Below are 6,906 nucleotides of genomic sequence, written 5' to 3' on the forward strand. Positions count from 1 at the left end.
GAGGTCAGAAGTTTTCTTGGTCTCGCTAGTTATTAAAGACGATTTGTAGAGAGATTGTCTATGATAGCTACTCCATTGATGAGATTGCTACAGAAAGATGTCAAGTTTGATTAGAGTACAAAGTGTCAGCAGAATTACGACAAGTTAAAGGCATTGTTGACTGAAGCTCCTGTCTTAATACAACCAGAACTGGGTAAAGAGTTTGTGATTTACAGTGATGCATCCTTAAATGGACTAGGCTGTGTACTTATGTAGGAAGGAAAGGTAATTGCTTATGCCTCTAGACAGATAAAGCCACATAAGAGAAATTATCCGATACATGATTTAGAACTAGCTGCCACTGTATTTGCGTTGAAAATCTGGAGACATCACTTGTATTGTAACACCTCGAATTTGGGCCTAGAAGTATTGGGCCTTGAGTGTGGGTCCGTAAGGAGGTTTTATATAGGTATTTAATTGTGCAATGAAATGACACAATTAAATGTTTGCTTTAGTGGTTAATGGCTTTGAGAAGTGTTAGAGAAATCTTGGGTTCAAACTTGGGCTTTAGCAAAAATTTTGGTATTAAGTGAAAAAAACCTGGATGCTTGGATGAGGGTTTTTAAATTATTGTGTTAAATAAATGACACAAGGAAGCTTGTAGTCTAGTGGTTATGGCGTCATTAAGGTTGTATGGGAGCTTGGGTTCAAGCCTTGGCTCTTGCAATTTATTTTGGGTTTTTAAAGGGAACCTGGACTTTGGCCTTTAGACCTTATAATTAATTGGGGATAAAATATGACACAAAAAGCCTTGTGGCTTAGTGGCAAGTAGCGTGTGGAGCATTTAAGGGGAGGCATAAGTTCGAATCCCATGGCAAGCAAAGAGCATTTATTTTACTAACAGGGGGCGGCAAGAGTTTGTGTTGAATTTAAACTCTAATGTTGGAGGGATCCCACATCAGGAAGCTAATATAAGAGTGGTTGTGAAGCTGGCTTTAAATATAGGGAACCATGAGGAGAGTAAATGTACCTTTCTTGGCTGATCCCTTTCGCTGTATGGCGTGCTCGTTTGGGTTGGGCGTCGGCTAAGAGTGCTCGGAGTGTGGATTAACTCTAGTCTCCTATCAGGTGTGTATTTCTTCCTACTCTAGCTGTAGGATGGCTACTTCGGGCCGCGATGGGTCGAAAGGGGTCATGTGGGCCTAATGGGCCTACAGGCCCAATTGGATAAGTTGTTTGATTGTGTAGTAAATATTGGGCTAGGCTAGGTGAATCTAATATTTGTGGCTAGATTTGGGCTAAAAGGGCCACACAAGAGTATGGGCCCATTTGGGCCGAGAATGGGCTTTAGAGCCATTAGCATTGTTATCCATGTTTAGAATACTTTAATTTACCAATTATTGAAATACCCTCGACTTGTAAAATTACTAAAGTACCCCCGATTACATAATTACCGTTTTACCCTCGACTTACAGAATTATCGTTTTACCCTCAATTTACAGAAGTTCCGTTTTACCCTTGATTTATAGAATTACTATTTTACCCTTGATTTATAGAATTACTGTTTTACCCTCGATTTACAAAATTACTAAAATACCCTAGTCTGTAAAATTGCTAAAATACCCTTGGTTTGTAAAATTACAGAAGTACCCTCAATTTGTAAAATTAGCAAAATACCCCTAGTTTGTAAAATTACCAAAATACCACTAGTTTGTGAAATTACCGAAATACCCTCAATTTGTAAAATTACCAAAATACCCCTGATTTACAAAGTTACAGAAATACCCTTGACTTTCTAAAAATTATAGAAATACCATTGGTTTACAAAATTACTGAAATACCTTTGGTTTGTAGATTTACCAAAACACCCTTGTAGGATGAAATGACTAAAATACCCCTATTAGGTAAAAAGACCGTAAAGCCCCTGTAGGGTAAAGTGATCGTAAAGCCCCTGTAGGGTAAAGTGACCGTAATACCCCTGTATGGTAAAATGACGAATATGCCCTTATGTTCCGTATGACTGATGTGCTTAGGATTTACATATATTGATATTGGATTAGTTAAGTTTGAGTGACAGGTGGTGGTTATCGTAGGCGATTGATTTTGGAAACGTTTCAACTTCAACCCGTAACAGGTGTGTACTAACCCTCATAATAGCTTAGATTAATATTTGCTGAAAAGTCAAAAGCTTCATATTTTAGTGATTCGGGAATTAATATTTAGATCTATTTTCTACGCACGTTTAAGTTGGATTCAAAACGGATATGGGGTAGGAAGGTATTTGGAACGTTCTTCAACGAGTAGATCTCTTGGTAAGTATTCGAACCTTCTTTCCATTTGTATCTTGTGGTTTAAGAAAAGCTGAAAACCCCTCGTCGACTAAGGCTAAAAGGGTTTTTGGTGTTATTTGGTTTGTTGGTGCTAGTGAGGATTAAAGGCTACTGATCGAGGAGTGTGTGAAAAGCTTGGATCATCGGAGTGACTAAATCTAGTCATCAACTTCGGCAAAGGTATGAACCCAAGGGCCATTGTGGATGGTGGCCGAATGTGTAAGTGATGATAATAGGTAGTTTTTGATTTGGTTTAATATTAACATGGTCTAATCTAAAAGTGGTTGATTATAGGAGAAATCGCATAGGAGATCTCGTCAAGGAATATCACAAATCAGGTGTGTAATGAACCCTTTTTCATAGCTTAAAGCGATAAATGCCGAAAAGCCAAAATGCCGAAATTCTGACATTTCGAGGACTTGTGAGCAAGCGAACACTCACTAGTTAGTTAGAATCGATGAGATGATGATCAGGAACAATGGAAATGGTAAGGACGTGTTTTTGGCGTTCACGGTAAGTTAGGCCTCGAGGGGCTGAAATAGGGCCCAATAGGCTTTTAGGCCCATTCGGGTAAAATTGGTAGAAAACGGAAATCTGTTAAATTGCATGTTAAGACTGTTAATGCTGTTATGGATATAGGCTAAATGGGCCTAGATGACAAAATCGGCTAAGTAGGGCCCATTAGGGGTTTTAGGCCCAATAACTCGATTTTGCTAAAAATGGGCCAAAATCACTGTTTGCACCCATGAATTGTTAGTAACCGTTGATGAAAATGGAAATCCTAACTTTCGGTAAAATTATAAGATTACCCTTATAACATGAAAATGACCGTTTTGCCCCTAGGTAAAAGTGACCATTATACCCCTAGGGTTTATATATGAACTTAATGCATGGGATTTTGATAAACATGATATGTATGATATGCACATGAGATGTTCATAAATGCATTGGGTTGGGTTTTTATATGGATGGAGGAAGTGCAAAAGGGCTTATGCCCCAGTTATCAAAAAGGCTTATGCCCCAGTTATCAAAAGGGCTTATGCCCTAGTTATCAAAAGGGCTTATGCCCCAGTTATCAAAAGGCTTATGCCCCAGTTATAAAAAGGGCTTTTGCCCCAGTTACTAAAAGAGGCTAGGCCTCCAGTTATATGATAAAGTAGCTATGCTGCCAGTGGAGAGTTATGGCGGGGTGGGTCGAGTTAATCCCCACATGGTGTGTTGGTTGGTTCGGGTGGAGAGTAGCGGATGGTGGGTTGAGTAGTCTCCGCAAATGGGCTTGCATTCTTTCATTGACATTATATGTGATATTGAAATGGGCCTATGGGCCATTTCGTTTACAGTAAAGGCTTCGGCCTAGTAATATGAAATATGAAAAGGCTTCGGCCCAGTGTTATGAAATATGAAATATGAAAAGGGCTATGGCCCAGTACATGTTTGAGATTGGATTTGGGCTTAGGCCCAATAGGCTGTTATTGTTTTGGGCTCTGAAAGGGGCTTGTTGCACACTGAGTTTCCAAACTCACCCCCCTTTCCTTAACCTTGCAGGTGATCTTAGATGTGGGGACTTGGGCCGGAGGGGATTCCGAGTAGCCACGGTGATCGTCTTTGGGCTTTTAAACAAGCGTTGGTTTTCATTAAATTTCCTTTAATTATTATTTATTTTTGGGTTGTAATAAGGCCATTTTAACTTTTCTTTTATTTCTTTTCGGGATTAGTTTATTTTTAATAACTTTAAACCTGGTTGATAATTATTCAAATGGGCTAGACTTAGGACGTGTTTGCAAAACGATACTTGTTTTCAAAATATCTCAACACTACGATTAATCGATTTATCAAAGTCGTCCAGTTAAACAAATTTAAACTCGATATAACAAAGTGTGGCTATGGTTTTTGGCATGTCTAGGATTGGATCCAATCAAAGAGCTTAGTACTTAAGCAGCCTTCATGGCTCACCTCCTCTGTCTCGGATACCTACTTGGTGCCTAGCTTCCATACACTTTGTTAACTCAACAAAATATATGGTTTTTAAAACACTAAAATGGAACGTGGGTTTTCAACTCCAACGTGGCACGTCAGATTCGGCCATAACGTCTGGGCCGGGTTTGGGGTGTTACATGTATGGTGAGTAGTGCCGAATATTTACTGATCATAAAAGTTTGAAATACTTGATGACTCAGAAAGATTTGAACTTGAGGCAAAGAAGATGGCTAGAGTTGATTAAAAATTATGAACTAGTGATCGATTATCACCCGAGTAAGGTAAACGTAGTTGCTGATGCTTTGAGTAGAAAATCTTTATTTGCATTAAGAGCTTTGAACACTAGTTTAACCTTATCAAATGATGGTTCCATCTTAGTCGAATTAAGAGCTAAGCCAATGTTTCTTGAAGAAATTTGTGAAGTACAGAAAGATGACAATGAGTTGCAAGCCAAAAGAGCTCAGTGTGAGTCGGGTATAGAGTCAGATTTTCATATCAGTTCTGAAGGTTGTTTAATGTTCAAAAATCGGATATGTATACCAAAGAGTGATGAGCTTATTCGAAAGATTTTAGAGGAAGCACATAGCAGTTCCTTAACTATTCATCCAGGTAGTACAAAAATGTATAATGATTTGAAGAAAATGTATTGGTGGGTAGGAATGAAGAGAGATATCTCAGAGTTTGTTTCTAGATGCTTGATCTGTTAGTAGGTAAAAGCCGAACATCAGGTACCTTAAGGTTTATTGCACCTGTGTTAGTTCTTGAGTGGAAATGGGATCGAGTTGCCATGGATTTTGTGATAAGATTGCCGTTGACACCGAGAAAGAAAGATACAGTATGGGTTGTGGTTGATAAGCTAACAAAGTCGGCTTATTTTATTCCAGTTCATATGAATTATTCACTTGACAAGTTGGTCAAGTTGTATATTTCAGAGATAATCAGACTACATGGAGTACCATTATCGATTATTTCATATAGAGACCTGAAATTCACTTCGCGATTTTGGAAGAAGTTACAGGAAGCTTTGGGCACAAAGTTGAGTTTTAGTACAGCCTTCCATCCTTAGATTGATGGTTAGTCAAGAGAGTTATTCAGATACTTGAGGATATGCTCAAATGTTGTGTCTTAGAATTTCAAGGTAGTTGGGAGAAATATTTACCGTTGGTAGAGTTTGCTTATAATAATAGTTACTAATCGAGTTTGAAAATGACACCTTATGAAGCTTTGTATGGATGTAAATGTGGCGCTCCTTTGTATTGGAAAGAGCTTAAAGAAAATCAAATTTACGGGGTTGATTTAGTTAAAGAAACTGAAGAGAAAGTGAAAGTTATCAGAGATTGCTTGAAAACAGCTTCATATAGACAGAAGTCCTATGCAGACTTGAAAAGACAAGAGATTGAGTATCAAGTTGGTGACAAAGTGTTCTTTAAAGTATCCCCGTGGAAGAAAGTCTTTAGATTTGGCAAGAAAGGCAAACTAAGTCCACGTTTTATTGGACCGTTTGAGGTAATTGAAAGAGTTGGACCATTAGAAAACTATGTCTATGTGTCCATGTTACGTTGTTACCGTTCTGATCCTTCACATGTGATTTCACAGACAGGGGTTGAGATTCAGCAAGATATGACTTATGCTGACGAATCGGTAAATATTTTAGCTCGAGAGGTTAACCAACTAAGGAAAAAAAGTATTGCACTTGTAAAAGTATTATGGCAAAGGCATAGGGTAGACGAGGCTACGTGGGAGCCTAAAGAGGTTATGCGAAAACAGTATCCAAATCTTTTCACATGAAAGATTTTTTAGGACGAAAATCCCTAAAGGGGGGAGAAATGTAACATTCCAAAATAGGGCCAAAATAGACTAGTGGTTGCGAAAACCACAAATTTGAGATAGAAAAGTTTATTACGATTAATTTTTATAATTTTCCAAGTGATTAGATGTATGTGTTAGAGTATTGATAGAAATTTTTATAGATAGCATGCCTAATTTGCCTACTAGGGCTTAATTGCAAAAGTTGATAACTATGAGTTTTAGATGCTAAAGGATTGAATTGAAGAGTATAATTGAAGTAGAGGTCCTTCAATGGATTAGACCACTAGGTTTTCATGGACAAAAATGGACATACATAGATAAAAATAACTAAAGTTTTAATGAAGGGTATTTTAGTCATTTGGTAATTAAAAGATTAAAAAAGGGAAAAAGATAGCAAAATGTGCCCATCTTCTTCATTAGGCCAAAATTTCAAGGGTTCTTCATAGCTAGGGTGTTTTCAAGCTTCCAAGCTTCATAGTAAGTGATTCCAAGCCCCGTTTTTAATTTTTTTTACGTTTTTGAAGTCCCGGTAACTTGATTTAGCTTATCCTAGCAATAATTTAACCTAGGGTTCATATTTGGAAAAATAACCATAGGTGAAATGTTTTTATTTTGATTTTTTATGGTAGAATATGAAGCTTGAAATTATGTTAAACGACTTGAGCTAAGCGATTTTAAGCGAAAACGTGTAAAACGACATAATCGGTAAAAATACCTAATGGTCATCAGTACATGTTAGAGTGGGAATTTGATGTTGCCATAGGTAAATAAATGAATCAACATGTCATAAAACATAAGAATTAGGGATAAA

General features: G+C 37.6%; 1 long non-coding RNA gene across 1 annotated transcript; it reads left to right on the top strand.

Moving 5' to 3' along the window:
• The first annotated feature begins 2,061 nt into the window (after nt 1-2,061).
• Nucleotides 2,062-2,444, top strand: LOC107888033 (uncharacterized). The gene is made up of 3 exons (XR_005913863.1): nt 2,062-2,113; nt 2,203-2,291; nt 2,405-2,444. It is a non-coding gene; the product is annotated as an uncharacterized lncRNA (long non-coding RNA).
• The last annotated feature ends 4,462 nt before the right edge of the window (nt 2,445-6,906 follow it).

The sequence above is a fragment of the Gossypium hirsutum genome, chromosome A03 (genome assembly GCF_007990345.1).
Source record: "Gossypium hirsutum isolate 1008001.06 chromosome A03, Gossypium_hirsutum_v2.1, whole genome shotgun sequence".
In the NCBI taxonomy this organism is placed as follows: Eukaryota; Viridiplantae; Streptophyta; class Magnoliopsida; order Malvales; family Malvaceae; genus Gossypium; species Gossypium hirsutum.